Here is a 17,582-nt window from a genome sequence, read left to right on the forward strand (position 1 = left end):
CAATCCTTGGCTTTTAGTTGAAAAGGTTTCAACCATGCTCCCATATCAAGTAGCTAAGACATCTTTGTGAATGAAAAATCTTCCAAAACAACAAAAAAAATTATGAATAGTAGCCATTTCTATTAATAAAAGATAAAGTACACTATTCACAAAAAAAGTAGGGGGATACAGGATCACCCCTCAGGAGTCAAATAGATAGAGCTCGAATAGTCAAAAAACACATTAAACAAGAGCCAAGCTCAGAGAGTAAAAAACGCAAAGAGAAACCACTAAGTGGCTCAAGCAGTGTCCGGAGGAGGTGGATCTCTATCATCCTTAGGACCCCATACATCAGCGGGGTCGGGGTTATCATTAGAGAGGGACCACCATTCTTTAGTAGCAGTATCTTCTTATTCCTTGCCTTGATCCTTGTGAGAGGGTGAGATTGCCATAGTCAGACGTTGGAGCCCTTTGGAGGAGCTAGGCCATCCACTGCCACCATCAAAAGTAGAAGGACCAATAAAGGGATAGGCAAAGGATCTGGAGGCACTCTGTAAACCGTACAAGGAGCATTTCTCTCAATGCTCTAGAAGGTTCTAAAGGTGGGCCACCTCTAGTGCAACCTTGTTGGCTTGCACTTGATTCCGAAGCATCACATTATTACATATACATGCTTTAGTAAAAAGTGAAACATGAATATCAATTGAGTTGTCAGAAAACAAGATAACATTTCTATCTTTATGTATTGTAAAGAGGATTCCACCCTAAAAGAATGCCAAATTTGGATAAATTTGAAGGGGATACGAAGCGAATCCCTAATAAGGGCCATATGACAAGAAAATAGCTCCAACTCCAACAACCAAAAGAAATCACGAATCCAACTCCACAAATTTTAAGCATGGCGACAAAACTAGAAGAGGCGTGTGAAAGTTTTGGGCTCTCTACAGAAAGGGCAACAAGGATCAAGAATACCCATATCCCTCAGGTGAGAGTCCAAAGGCAGACCTTGGAAAAGAATACACCAAGAAAATTGACTGAGCTTGGGCTCAAGAATAGAAGACCAAATGGTGTGAAATCTACAACTCCAAATTGCCTGAGAGGACTACAAATGCCACCGAAATTCAAGAATGACACCATGGGCAGGTGCAAAGAGAGTCAGTGGTACCCCATCTGAGGTTTGTAACTGCAAAAAGAGGTATTAGGGAACCAACACCAATCTTTCCACTAAGGCTTCATGAAATAAATATTCAGCTTGTGTAGCATATCCAAAGGTAGACCAGACATGACAATGTCAAATGTCTATCACTCTAGCCGGCTAAGCTAGAATTGGGTTTGCATATCTTCTCAAGAGCGAACATTCATAGTAACTATGGAAAAAAAATCTCGAGGTGTGTGGATGTTGCGCTTATGAAAGCACAAAGCACGAACTCCAGGCACACGGGCCAAAGGAAGCCCCTGAAGTTGAATGAGCAAAGACCACCAAATATTATGTTGGTTGAAAGATAGACCATCCCTAAACCGGACCCATCCCACCAAAGTTAGGACTTGATAGCTTCCCAGGCATGCCAAATGTTTTTGGCAACAAAAGTTCTTTCAATATGAATGACATCTTTAATAATAAGAAGGATATGAAAACCAATCCACTTCCAAGAAGGCCTGTTAACAAGAAACCCTAAAGAAATACAATGTCAAAGAAGGATTTTCTAGGATTCATTGCCAAAGATGGCACAATGACCCATTTAGCACATAAAGTGAGCCCTTACTTATGAGTAGAAAGAAGCCCAAGACCACTAGATACATGTAGGATGCAACAACTCCCAATCGACTCTATGGAAGCCATGATGATCAGTCGAAGAGGCCCATAAAAAGTCTCTGAGAAGCTTCACTAGCTTATTGTAAGAAGCTTTGGAAGGAGCGGGCAGCAAGATGAATAATAAACATGGGTGGATGCAAGAATTTTAGAGCAAATCCTAAATTTCTTGGCTAAAGAAAGCAGCTTGGTGATCCAGTAAGCCAACTTTTTCTCGATTTTGGCGGGAACCGCATTCTAGAGGTCCATAAGAGAGCCCTAGAAAGAAAAAGGGATACCAATAAATCAAAAGATTTCACCATGACCTATCCACTTCCTTTTTGGTGGGATTTTTTATGGCTTTGTTTATAAGGGGGATTTCAAGTTTTGGTGTGTGTTTCTAATTAGTTTTTCTTTAATAAAATTTGGTAGGTAGGTTTCCCTCTTTTCTTTTAAAGAAAAGAAAGATGAAAAAAATTACGAAAGTTTCAAACCTATGTATAATCTAGATGTTTTAGAATTTAGGATAAATGTTTCTCTATCCCTAGATGATAAGTTTGATCTATATATATTTTTGGTACTCAACTCTCCCATGCAGTGTAAGAGTTGTACTCTGTAGCGTCCTAAAATTGCGACACTTGCAATTTCGACTGCATTTGGGTCTTCACGATGGCGGCGCAACGTTGAACCTGAATGGAGACCCCGAAACCTGTTTGCGACACCAAAAACTGCATCTTTTTGCACCTTGGCCTGATCCTCCTTGCACCCTGCTGTCCCCGGGAGGTGGGACCATGGCGCCCAGCGCCCTGGTCCCTCAGGACCATGGCGCCCCCAGTGCCCTAGTCCCTGGCCCTATTTTGGGCCCGGTCTCTTGTTGGGCATCGGGTCTTTAAGTTTGCAATTCGGAAAATAATGCTTCTAGGTCGGCCTAAGGTCAAAAAAATCAGTCTCCTAACCCTAATTGACAAGTATATAAACTACATTCCCTCTCCCAAAAGAGGAGGAGGGGAAAAGATATGCGAGCAAGAGGCGGAAGCGATATTCAAACATTCAAACATTCAAGCATTCAAGCATTCCTTCAAGCAATTGAGCATTCTAAGTCTCCATTCAAGGCTAAGTGTTGCATTCAAGACAAGGATTCAACCATTGAAGAGGAGATCACTTACAACATACAAAATACAACATTCATTACACCTTCGCATGTAAGAATACAAACATTCTTACAACATATCAGTACTTGTTTACATTACAAACATTGACATTTACAGCATTCTCATTTCTTGGTTAATTCCAAAACCAGGGTTTGACCTAAAGGCAAACCCCTGATCCCTAACCCCCCAATCGTCCTCTCTTTTTTGTGTGTAGGTTGTAGGTACGCGACTGTAATTGAAGATCTGGAAGCCTTGTGCAGAGACGAACAAATCCCCCTTCGTTTCGTGGATTTTTTAGAGGACCGTGTGCACTTCGAGCGCCATCGTCCCGTCAACTTTCGCTCAAATTTGCAGAACAGCATCATCTCGACAGGTCCGCAGCTTAATCGCGTATCCATATCTCCGTTTATAAGCGAATCTTTCCTACTTCACATGTACTCCTAGTTCAATCTTTCTATCTACATTCTTTACAAAAGAGGGTATCCTTGATGTCTCAACCCTTGAAACTCATTTAGAATCTAGTCTTGCATTGTGTGAGATTGGATCTTGTGAGTTTCAACCCCTCTTTTGAATGTAAAGTCTCTCCTAAGTAAAAACCGTCAATCCTAGTGACCTCCTTTCTCCTTGGAGTGGGGGAGAACACCTAAGGTTCGATTTTCCGCTTTACATACTCACATAAAGGAACTAGAAGATCAAAGAAGATAAAAACTTAATAAACCACTCTATTGTTTGTGTTGAACAAACTAATCTAACAATCAAAATACTTTTTTAACAAATTCAATATAGAAATCTAAATTAAATACTAAGTTTTGATGGAATGGAAACTTAAACAACAAAAGGAAATTTCTTAAAGTGAATAGGAAATTGTGTAATGTTCTTGCCAGTGGTGTGGTTGATATTATGTCTTATTATTGCACGTGTATTTGGCTCTTACAACATCTATTCAATGCAACTGTGGCATGTAATGTTTGTAATCAAACTTAGTGAACAAATAATTGTGTATTATGTCAAACACCTTTATTTATTCTAGATGATTGGTTTATCTAGAAATATTTCAATCAACGATCATCTTATAGGCTGATTACAAGCCACAACAAACAATACAAAAAATGATTTATAAAGAGTTGTACTATTTTGCTAATAAATTATTGTACAATAAAAATAATTGAAATTAACTAATTTTTGAGAGTACGTGCAAAATACCAACTTAGCCAATGACCATGAACATTTAAGTTAGATAAATCCTTCATAGAAGCAACAATGAAATAGAAACAAAAAAAGGTTAAGTAGAAGTGTAAATTTCACATCTTTACTTTGGATCAATCAATTTTTACATCAACCAATTTCAGATTGCCAAATATAATAGCATGTATGAAGACATTTAGTGAACTTAGCAAATTAAGCTTTAGGACAACGTTGAAGACAAAAAACATAGTCAATAAATAATAAGCTTTTAGTCGTTTATAAAAAAGAACCATAGAAATTGAAAGTTTATACAAATAATTTTGTAAACCTAATTAATTTGTAGTGAAGCTCACAAACATGAACATATTTATAGACAATATAGCAATATGTCAAATGCCATAGCAATACCAGGTGAAGAAAAGTAGGATAAATAATTATGCAACTGAATTTTATAGTTGGTCTGATAATAGATTTTGAACGCAAATGTTGAATTCATATCACATAGTTTGACATAATAAATAGTGGCATTCCAAGTAGCAGAGATCCATCATTGTTTTTGTTTGTTTCCCACTTTTCCCTGAAAAGTGTGTGTTCAAATAGTTGTCATAAAACATTAATCGATTATGTAAGAGAATGAAAAAAGCAAAAACGTATTAGTAATCTAAATGAATGCAATTCATATCATATACATAAATTTTCATAGGATGAGTTAATTATTGCTAAATGGATTTGACATTGATAACAATAATGGTTTGGTTGAACGTTAAATGTCTTTTAACACAGAAGTCATGCAACATAAAAAGGATTGTTGATTTGTCTTAAAAATGTAGTTTTCATATGTAATATTTTGTAGGCAACTAAATAAATTTAATATATTTATCAAAAAAATAATGTATTGTGTGTTTGTTGTTAGCTATTAGAATGGTTGTAAGATATAAAGAGTAGATGTCTTCTTCGAGTGTGCCATAGTTGTCAAATTTGTGATTGCATTTTGGACAAAATGCATGAAATAGATTAGAGAATGCATTGGTCACTTTTAAAGTTCCATCAATCTACAACATATTTATTTTAATTGGAAGCCTCGATAGTTTGTTTAATTGTGAATTTAGAAATTTAACAATTTCAAAATGGTTACCTCAAATGATGGTTGCGGTAATTTGTTTAATCTTTTTAGTGTTCTTTTTTAATCTAGTTTGTCAATAAATGTTGCCCGGCATGTGCAAAGCATTGATATCACTGAAAGAAATACCATCCCTTAAACCGAACCCATCCCACCAAAGTCAAGGCTTGACAAATTCCCAAGCACGCCAAATACTTTTGGCAACAAAAGTTCCTTCAATATGAACAACATATTTCATAATAAGAAGGGTATGAAAGCTAATCCCCTTCCAAGAAAGCCTGTTAACATGAAACCTTGAAGAAATGCAATGTAGCTAAGTATTTTCCAAGCCTCGTTACCAGAGATGGCATAAATGACCCATTAGGCACATAAATTGAGCCCTTGCTTTTGAGCAGACAGAAGCCAAGTCCACTGGATTCATGCGGGAGGCAACAAAACTCCCAATCCACTCTATGGAAGCCATGATGATCAGTCGAAGAGGTCCATAAATATTCTTTGAGAAGCTTCTCAAGCTTATTGTAAAAAGCTTTGGAAGGATCTCGACGAGATGAATAATAAACATGAGTGGCTGCAAGAATTTTAGAGTAAATCTTAAATTTTTCGGCCAAATAAAGTGGCTTGGTGATCCAATAAACCAACTTTGTCTCAATTCTGGCAAGAACCACATTCTAAAGGTCCATAGGAGAGCCCTAGAAAGGAAAAGGTATACCCATAAATCGAAAGACTTCACCGTGACCTATCCACTTCCCTTTTGGTGGGAGTTTTTTAGGGCTTTGTTTATAAGGGGGATTTCGAGTTTTGGTGTGTGTTTTTTATTAATTTTTCTTTAATAAAATTAGGTAGGTTCCCTCTTCTTTTAAAAAGAAAACAAAGATGAAAAAATTTAAGAAATTTTCAAATCTATGCATACAAACCCTAAAGGATTCTCCTATCTTTAATCTAGATGTTTTAGAATTTGGAGCAAATGTTTCTCTATTTCTAGATGATAAGTTTAATATATAGATATTTTTGGTGCTCAAATCTCTCATGTAGTGTAAGAGTTGTACTATTAGACATAAAGGAACTAGAAGATCAAAGAAGATAAAAATATAATTAACTACTCTATTGTGTTTGTTGAATAAACTAATAACAATCAAATTACTTTTTTAAGAAATTAACTATAGAAATCTAAATTAAATACTAAGCTTTGCTTTAGCAATAAGAATTTCTTTGATGGAATGTAAACTTAAACAACAAAAGGAAATTTCTTAAAGTGAACAAGTTATTGTGTTAGGTTCTTGCCAGTGGTGTGGTCAATATTGTGTCTTATTATTGCACTTTTATTTGGCTCTTACGACATCTATTTAGTGCAATCGTGGCACATAATGTTTGTAATTAAACTTAGTGAACAAAGAATTATGTATTATGTCACACACCTTTATTTCTTCTAGATGATTGGTTTATCTAGAAGTATTTCAATCAACTATCATCTTTTAGGCTGATTACAAGCCACAACAAACAATACAAAAATTGATTTATAAAAAGTTGCACTATTTTTCCAATCAATTATGGTATAGTAAAAAGATTTGAAATCAACTAATTTTTTTGAGTACGTGCAAAATACCAACTAAGTCAATGACCATGAACATTCAAGTTACATAAATCCTTCATAGAAGCAACAATGAAACAGAAACAGAAAAAGGTTCGGTAGAAGTGTAAATTTCACGTCTTTAGTTTGGATCTATCAATTTTTACATCGGTCGATTTTAGATTGCCAAATATAATAGCATATATCATTTAGTGAACATAGCAAATTAAGTTTTAAGACAATGTCGAAGACAAAAAAACATAGTCCATAAATAAGAAGCTTTTAGTAGTTTATAAAAAGAACCATATAAATTGAAAGTTTATACAAAGAATTATGTAAATCTAAGTAATTTGCAGTGATGATCACAAACATGAACATATTTGTAGACACCTAAAATTGTCCTGTCTAATTAAATAAATATTTTTATTTATTTAATTATTTAAGCCTAATTCTTCTATTAATTAAATAAATCTTTATTTATTTTATTTATTTATTTATCCTCTTCTAGCCTTATTTCTCATTTAAATAAATACTTTTAATTATTTAAATTATCCTTTTTCCTAAATTAAATAAATACTTTTATTTATTTAATTGATCTCACTTCCTCTATTAATTAAATAAATCTTTATTTATTTAATTTATTCATTAACCTTTTCTACCAATGACACATGTCATTTATCTCTTAATTCCTACACTACCTACCCTCTCATTATTTTCTTATTTCCTCTACCTACCCTCTAATCATAGCCAACCATTTATCTTTTACACCTTTCAATCTTATCCCTTCATTTCTTATAGTGTTTTCTATATAAGGAGATGCTTCCTTCATTATCAACTCCCAACTACGCTTTCGAACTTTCATATGTGATCAAGCCTACTTGCAACCACATTTCCGTTCTTTGTTGAGCTCTTGTGCACACATAAAATCTGAGAGCAAATATATCAAGCAAGATCAATGGAGATAGGAAGAATGAAGATTCAAACCCTATTGGACAAGTGATGGTATCATCTTTGTGATTTCGTTGATTTGCATTGTCTTAGGTAATCTTCATATGTTATGGTGGATCTTTGTTGTTGTTAGGCTAGGGTTTTGTGTTTGAATTCATTTAGTCTTTCAATACTGTTATTATCCATTTTCACCATACACATTTTGGCACGCCCGATGGGACTCTTGTCCCTTTATGCATTTAACATCTTTTGTTGCAGATTTTGTGTTTTTGAAGTTGCAGATCTGACATTTTCGACAAACTTTCGACATTTCCGCGTCTGCACATCCTGGAACCGCATTTTTTCTTTAATGTCGCGTCTGTGACCTCCGTAATCGTGTTTGTGTTCGGCATTATTTTATCTTATTTTGCAGATTGCAGGGTTGCGTCTATGTTTTCAAACCGCGTTTGTGCACCTTTCAGACGCGTCTATGTTTAGGAGTCACGTCTGTGAAGGATTTAGGCGCGTTTGTGATTTTATGTCGCGTCTACATTAGGTTTAATCACGTCTGTGTTTCAGATCTGACATTTTTCAGTTTTTGATCCAGTTTCGAGGCTTTATTTCGTCATTTGGATTTCAGATCTGATTTATTTTGGGCTAACATATTGTGATCTAGCTAACAAAATTGGTGCAGCTTGTCTTGGAAGCGAATCGTCTTGTCGAAGGCCCCTATTTCACTATTTTTTGGATCTAAAATTTACCTAACTCGTTTGTTTGCAGGAAGGGGTAATCATTTGAAACAACCCAAACTACTAACAAATCTTTGTGGCAGGATCTTGACAAGGGTTTTCTTTTGATCTTTATTGTGTGCCTTGTTTTCATAGATTACCAAACACTTCAATTGGTGCACTAAAATTGAACCAGTGTCTTTTGTGTCTTGAGCAATAGGTTCTTTTTGTTTAATCTCTAGAGGGCCTGTCTCCCCATGTGGTCATTAGGACTACTAGTGAGGAGAGAATGACCCAAGTGGTAGCGAGGAAAACCCACCTCTTCCGAACCACTATAAATAATTGTATCCATGGTGAAAGCCATGGGTAATGTGTGCTGACTAGTTCATACCGACACTATGTCTCCCCATAAACCCGTTTGATCAAATTTATTTGATCAGTTGTAGGGCGTAACCCCTACCGGCTGGGAGCCTTTTGTATTTACAGAGTTGAAGGTGTCGCATGTATGGCCACACGAGCGGATGTCCTTACTAGTACCTTTTTGTTTTAGAAAGCCAAAATCCTTCTAGTTGTTGGGGTAGGAGGTTAGACCTATGGAGCGGCCCACACACATACAGTTCTTAATAGAGATGCAAAGTTCGCCACAGGGAGTTTTTGTGGGGACTGACCTGTTGTGGTTTTCCAAGTGGTTCTATGAGCCCATACTGCTTCAAATAATCTACTAGACCAATCCTTACGGTTAAGAGCTACTATTTTGGTCAATATTGATTCAAGCTCTCTGTTAGTGATCTCTGCTTGTCCATTAGCTTGAGGATGATAAGGAGTGGATTTCCTATGCCTTACATTATATTCATTAACTAGGGTTGTAACCAAAGTGGAAGTAAATTGTGCCCCTTGATCTGTTACTATTTCTCTAGGAACTCCATACCGAGTGAAGATTTATTCATATAAAAATTATGCTACCTTATTATCCCTAGCATGCTTGAATGCTTTGTCCTCTACCCATTTTGTGACATAGTCGGTACAAACAAGAATGTATGACCAACCATTTGATGATGGATCAATTGGCCCAACAAATTCTAAGCCCCATTTGTCAAATGGTGTAACAACCACCTGGGGGTGTAAAGGCATTTCATTAGACCGAGTTGGTCTTCCCATTCTTTGTCATCTGTCACATTTCCTGGTGTATTTGACTGCATCCTTGTGCAAGGTTGGCCAATAATATCATGTAGTCAATATCTTGAGAGTTGTTCTTTTGGTAGCAAAGTGACCTCCATAAGGCTCATCATGACAGGCGTGAAGTATATCATATGTCTCGTCTTCTCTAACACAACGCCTCATAACTTGATCTGATCCTGTATAAAATAAGCAATCTTCTATCCATGAGAAGTTGAAACTCTTTTCTACCAACAATATTTTCTCTTTTGGTGAGAAATGAGGAGGTATCTTATTAGCTGCTAAATAGTTATCTATGTCAGCATGCCATGGATTGTAAAAATTAATTGAAAATAAATGCTCGTTTGGAAAAGAATCATTAATAGCTTTAGGATTGTCTGGTGTTTAAAGTCTAGACAGAAAATATGCCACTACATTTGCTTTACCTGGTTTATTTATGATAGTAATGTCAAATTCCTGCATTAACAATAACCATCTTGCCAATCTACCCGTAATGGAACTCTTGTTCATGAGGTACCTGATGGCTACATGATCAGTATGCACAAAGATTTGATAACCAGTTATATATTTCCTGAACTTATTGAGGGCATAGATGATAGCTAACATTTCCTTTTCAGTGACAATATAATTCAGCTCTGGTCCTTGCAAATTTTTACTGATATAATAAATTGCATTTTCCAAAACTCCTTGCTTCTGCCCCAAAACTGCTCCTATTGCAAAATTGGATGTATCTGTATGAATGTGAAAAGGAAGAGACCAATTAGGTCCTTTAAGAATAGGGGCCTGAGTCAAGGCTCATTTTAGTTTAGAAAATGCCTTTTCACATGTAGCTATCCATTCAAACTCAACATCTTTTGTTAATAGAGAATACAATGGTCCTGCTATTTTACTAACGTCCTTGATAAATCTCCTATAGTACTCTGCATGGCCTAAAAAACTTCTTACATCCTTTTGTTTTGCAGGGGTAGGAAGAGCAAGTATTACTTCAATTTTAGTTGGATCTACTTGAATACCTGATTGAGAAATACAATGCCACAACATTATTCCTTCTTGCATCATCATAAAACATTTTTCACTATTTAGGGATAAATTGTGATCCTCACACCACTGCAACACTTTGGTCAGATTTTGTAATGCCTCCTTAAAGGTAGTCCCATAAGCAGTAAAATCATCCATGTAAATTTTCATACAATCATGGGATATATCTGAAAATATATTGAGGACAACCCTTTGAAAGGTTGCAGGAGCATTACATAAACCAAAAGGGAGAACTGAATAGGCATATGTGCCCCAGGGGCAAGTAAAGGTGGTCTTTTCCTGATCTTCCAGAGCTATTCTGATCTAATTATAACCACTTAACCCATCCAAAAATGAAAAGTATTGCTTACCTGCTAGAGAGTCTAACACTTGATCTATGAATGGAAGTGGGAAGTGATCCTTTTTGGTAGCAGTGTTGAGCTCCCTATAGTCCACACAAACTCTCCATTTCCCTCCTTTCTTTGGAACTATAACCAAGGGAGAAACCCATTGACTGTTTCAAATAGGGCAATGAATCCTACATTAAGCAATTTTTGTAGTTCCTCTTTAACTATTTCCCTTAGGGCAAGATTAATCCTTTGTTGAGGCTGTCTAATTGGTTTACAATCTTGTCTGATATAAATCCTATGGGTACAAAATGTAGTATTTAATCCCTTCATGTCATGATAATCCCATGCGAAAGCTTGTTGTTGGGCTTTGAGTAATTCTATTAATGACAATCTTTGATATGTTTCTAATTGACTATTGATATTTAGATTTCTTCCTGCGGCAACCTCTATTTGAGTGACTGACTCAACATTAGATATTTCAGACAGACAAGAGGTTTGAATCTCCTGTGGTAGCAATGTGTGAAATGTGTTTGTGGTTGCAGGAGAATCTAAAGAGCTTGCAAACGGAAGAAGAGTATGCAGAGGACTTGATGGTATACCCAATGACTATTGAGCTGCTCCATAATGATTTCTTATGATGTTAGAGAGTACAATATCATCCTCTTGAAGTGTTATGAATGATTCCCTTGCTAACACATTAGTTGTTGAACATAATTAATTTCCTCTGCTTCTTCTCCTATGTTTGGCCATACTACTTGCTCTTGATCAAGTTGTGGTTGTGTTGGAGAATAGAGTGCAAGAGTTTTAGTAGTAATACCATCTGAAATTGTCATATCCCTTGATCTACAACCTATGTATGCATCAGTTATAGCAAGCCAAGTTCTTCCCAAAAGGATTGGATATCCCCCAATGTTGCCTTAGGAGAGAGTATTATAAAATTAGTTGGGTATTCCCAAGAATATAATGTGACAACAATATCTTCAACCATCCCTTTAGGCCGAATAGTAGAGCTATCAGCAAGCTGCGAGACTGTTAGAGTTGATCTAAGACTAGTAATGCTGAGTTGCTGCATGACATCCTTAGTCATCACATTTATGGCTGCTCCTAAGTCTATCGAGGCATTTTTAATTTGAGTTCCATTAATAACTACCTTCACAATAGGGCTACCTGGGTCAAAATATTTAGGGAAAGCAATTTTTCCTAACATAATATCAGCCAATTGTCCTACTACATGCACTGTTTTTGGGTCATTTTTCTTTCTCCTAGGTTTCTTCAAACATGCTTCCTGAATAGCTTTTCCATATATGTGAATGTCCTTAATAGCTTGAAATAGTGGAATCTTGACACATATATCTTAGCTGATCAATAAGATCAAAAGCTATATCATCCTGCTGCCTAGACACTTCTACTTGCAATCTTTGAGGAAACGGGGGAGTTCTTACATGTGTGTCTGAAGTTTCAGACTGATGAACCTACTCAAGGTTTCCAAGTTGATTAGGTGTATTGTCCTGAGCAATCTCCTCAGATGGTAATTCTATTATGACTGGAGGAGATGGAGTAGGCAGTGTTGTCCCTGACCGTAAGTGGATATCACTTATATTGAGAGAATATGCAGGATAGTTATTAGGATCAATCAAAAAAACTTGTTGTTGTTGCTGGGGTTTGTTATTTGGATTTGGCATAGGCTGAGTTGGCAGTTGGGTTGGATTGGATGGAGTGGCATTAGGAGCTGGTGGCATTAAAGCTGGTTGTTGGGACTATTGTTGTGGCTGCAGGAAACCTGATGATTGGTTTGCCCATTGCTGTCCTCCCCTCCATTGCAGTGATTGTTTCCAGTTTTCTTGAGGAGGTGACCAATTCCCTTGTGGTTGCTGCCATTGAGATGAAGGATTCTGATTATTAGGCCAAGGGTTTTGAGAGTTATTCCAAGACTGAGGAGTATAATTTCCAAAATTTTGGGAGTATGGAGGTTGCCACTGATTGTTTTGTGCATTGAAGTTCATATAAGGATTAGAAAATGACAATGGATCTTGTGGCATACCTTGTCTTGGAGTCCAAGGCCTTCGTTGTGCAACATAAAAGAGTTGTTCATCATCTCCATAGACATGCTTGAAATCTGGGGAACTATGTTGGCTATCAATTTTAGCTAGGAGTTTACATTTACAGTCCTTCTTCTTTTGTCGACAGTGAGGACAAAATTCAGCAAGCATAGCTTCTGCCTCCTCATGCTTCTTCCTTTCTTGAAGTGTATCCTACTAAGTAGCCATGTTATTGATAATATCCTCCTTAAAGTCCTTTAACAAATGAGTTATCTCCATTCTTGAAACCATTGAAGATGACTTTGCAATTGAGGAACCAGGCCTATAGTGTCTTCCTTTCTTAGCTGCAGCTCTGGAGTACTTTTGATAGATTTATTTGATATCATCCCACTGAACTTGAGTTATATCTCCTCCTCCCATGAGGTCTAAGGAGTCATCACAATCTTCATTGATTCCTCTTAGAAAGATCAACTTCATGGATTCTTCACTCAAAGTGCTATGATTGGATTTTCTGACACTAAACAAAAACCTCTCCAAATAATCTTCCAAGCTTTCATCTTCTTTTTGTGTCATCCTGAAGATATCATCACCATGTCAGTCCATTCCCCTGCAATAGTCTTTATACTTATCCAAGAAGTTTGTCTTCATCTCCTCCCAGGTAGTGATTACATCTCTTCCTAGACTCATAAACCATCTCAGGGCAGCTTCTTTAAGAGTAGCAGGGAATAACCTGAGTTTGTGGGTGTCAGTGGTATAATCATAACTTCTACAAAGGATGTCAAATTAAAACAAAAAGGTATCCGGATATTCTATTACCAAACCATGAAATTTTGGAAGAGAAGAAGCTAGTATGTTCTTCAAATTTGCATTATCATGCTGGTCAGGAGTGGGAAACTCAAATGTTGGGTTTACAGGCGGAGGTGGAGGATTTACTGCCATTGGTCCCTGATAAAGGACTAGAGGTAAAATGTTTTGTTCAGGGGGTTCGTTCAGGAAGTCTAGGTCTCCTTCTGACAAATTAAAAACACCTCTATTTCATACATAAGTTTCTGCAAAAGGGTTTACTTCAGGTGCTTGATCTAATCTTATATCTTGAGTGGAAAGCGAGGGAATAAATCTTCCTAATGCATCTTTTCTCCTCCTATGCATGCAAATCAATGAATAAATTCAAAGAGATAACTAAGAAAACTTAGAAACTAATGGTTACAACAGGTTCTTAGCTTAGAACCATCCTTGACAACGGCGCCAAAAATGTTTCTCCTTACAACTGGAATGGCAACTAGGTAATAAAACACAATTCAGAGATTGAATATGCTTGAATAGCTAGCTTTCCTGTAGCAAAGGCTCATTTACTTATCAACCAGGGACGTAAACTTAAAATGGGCCAACACTGTATGTGCACCAAGTTTATATTGCAACCATTCTATATTACCGCAGGAAAGGATTTTCTTTAAAGTAAACACGCAAAATCTCACTGAACTAATACTTAATCCAAATTCACAACTAGAAATTACTTAAACAACTACTACTAAATGATAATGTTCTGGCAAGCAACAGGAACTACTCTGTCGTTGTCGCTGCAGGAACAAACACAGGAACTGTTTCTAGTGGTTGTAGGAATAGATGATTTTCGAAACAACTATTACTAAATAATGAAAACTAACTGGAACACATGAAGGATTACTCACCAAGTGGGCCCCCTTGAGTGAGAATCTCCAAAAAATTTCAGATTACAATTGTTAAGTGTTTAAAATCAAATTGATCTCTTTATTTCATCTTGACTGTGAAAATACATAAAATACTAGAAGACTGCGTATTACAAATATTATGGTTGTTCTCTACTATTCCCGAGAGGAGAGAGATCCCTTCGTTTATAAAAAAACTTATAACAGACTCCTAACTGATCGACCACATTCCTATGGAATAGGCGAACAAGATTTATTAAACAAAAGAAGAAGAAGAAGTCAACACAAGAAAACAGAATAACATCTGTCCTGCAGCTGAGAAAATATAACATGACTTGCTTCCTGGATCTAAGCTCCACTAAGAACAGTTATAAATTTTTCATAAATCATTCTATTGAAGAACCGGTCAAGTGACTTCGATCATTACAACTTTTCTCTGACTGGGTCTGCATTGCGGCTATATACTTGGTGCTTCTTTAAACCATCACTTAGTATTTACTTCTCCTTTGTCAACCCTGCATCATGATATATGTGTATATACTAATGCTAACATGATATAATGTAAACCATACTTAAGATTGATTTTAGATATTTGCATAGATAAATCATTTAAAAACCATCATATGACAACCTTAAGTATAAGTCAAATCAATTTCAAAAACACTTAAAAGGTATCAACTAGGAGAGTATCATGATCCAAATGTCATCTAATCACAAGACCCAGACATGAGTATTATAACAAAAATCTATCAAAATAGAGCCATTATTTAGGCTCATCAAGGGTCCTGCCCCAAAATAGGGCAAGGACAGGGGTGCCATGCCCCTGTCCTACCCTCTTCTCCAGAGCAGAGTGCAATCAAGTTGGTGCAAAGGGCAAAGGAGAAGCAATTTTTAGGGGTTGAGCAGTCTCCGGTCTTCGATCAGGCTAGGGGATTTGATTTCGCATGCGTGAGGACCCTAATGTGGTCAAAATTTGCTAGGGTTGCAATTTTATGATACTACACTGTGATATTACAAATGTCTAGCTAACTAACTTGGTGAGGCTTTGATAGGGAGGATCTCACAAAAGAGTTGCACCTTGGTTAGTAGGTTGGTAAAAGACGTTATAGTGGGCTTCCATACTTGTTCACACCCTTCTCTTGCCTAGTATCAAGTCAAACAACTAAACTCCTTTGGAATGTTCCCTAACAACTTGTTTGCTCCTATTACTCAAAAATCATGGCTAGGATTCACTAGAGTAAATCCAACCATCAAGTTGTCAAAATCTCCCACATTCACTTACAGGGGTCTAAGATGATGTTGAGAAGGTGTTTCAATTTCCTTCATGTGGTTCTGTGACCGGTTTCTCTCCATTTCCCCATCACTTTCTCTTGTTCCTATTTTCTAGGCCTAGTAGCCCTAAGAGCCCCTTTTAGCCCTACCTTCCTGATTTTTGCCCAATTACTCAAAAATATTCTAAAAGACCCCCTAAGAGATTTTGTGATTCAAACACCCTTTTGGACACTCTTTGAGAATCAGATGGTAAGGTTGTCTGATATGACCGTATCGGTACGAACCCCAAAATGGCTCTTTTTGAGGGTTTAAGGGTTTAAGAGTCTTGTCCAGTAGGGTTTGTTGATTTACACACCCTATCACCTCCTTGCTTCTATTGAGACTCCATTAGGATTCCTTCTTCCCTGTCAAACACTTGGCACAACCACATTTTATCTTCCCTGCAAGCAATGATAAAAATAACAGTCATAATCCCTAGCCGGGCTATGGTAGAGCTCGCCTAGGATATGATGGAAAATGGATTCAAAGCAACTTATAGGATATTAAAAAGAATATGTACACTCTAAACATGCTCCATGAATTTAATCCCAAGGGCCATTAAGAAAACACAATGGGATTTTAAGTTGGAGCCATAGCTAGGGTCATAATCCCTTGCTCAGACCGAGAGCAGTGCAATTGAAGAAAATTTGTAAACAAGCACTAAACCAGCACTAAGAAAGAGTAAAAAATAGCTTCCTAAGCACCATAAAAATATATACTAAACCACCATGAAAGGACAGTACCAAGATCAAACCATCTGGTACAGACTGTTATAACCAAAATTATAAATCTTATGCAAAAATCTGAAAATTGCCTTCAAGTATTATTCAAAATTTGCTCATGGATCCTCCAACCTATTTACAAAAATTTCAAAAGAATTTTATATGTATCCTTGCTCATAACCAACCACCCATCGGTTTCTTAACCACCGATTTGATCAATTTTTGAAAATTTGTTGCAAAAAGTTGTCAAGCAACAATGACAACTTTTGCTCCACTTTGCATTTTTTAAACTTATGCATGTTTACTCACTCTAAACCCCCTAGGATCGTTCCTTAACACTAAACTAACATTTCCAAAAGACTTATGAGGCCTTACAAATATTTTTACACTATTTTGCAAAATGATGCCATTTTTGGTTTACAAGGGCACATTGGCCAAAACTGAGAAAACAAACTAACACTAGAGACAAATGCACTTCAAATAACCCTAAAACACTCTTGTGGACCTACCAATAGTCCATTATTAATTCATTGATCCTATTAAGGATCATCCATTCCAAAATTCAAGAATTTAGCAAGAAATCAAATGTGCTCCTGCACCAGGTTTCTACTTATAAGGCTTGTAATTAGGATTTCGTTCGGTCTTCAGTGATAAAATCCCTCAGGAGGCTTCCCAACCTTTAGAACAAAGGCTTTATGTATCTCAAGGATACTGGGGGAAGGCTAAACCATTGGAGGGGATTTTCATCAGCCTCCACATTTGATTATAGTGAGTTGGAATATTTGGCTAAAAGTCATTCCCCACTTAGGTCATTCCCCTCTCACCGGCCTTAAAAG

Source organism: Cryptomeria japonica, chromosome 4, assembly GCF_030272615.1.
Source record: "Cryptomeria japonica chromosome 4, Sugi_1.0, whole genome shotgun sequence".
In the NCBI taxonomy this organism is placed as follows: domain Eukaryota; kingdom Viridiplantae; phylum Streptophyta; class Pinopsida; order Cupressales; family Cupressaceae; genus Cryptomeria; species Cryptomeria japonica.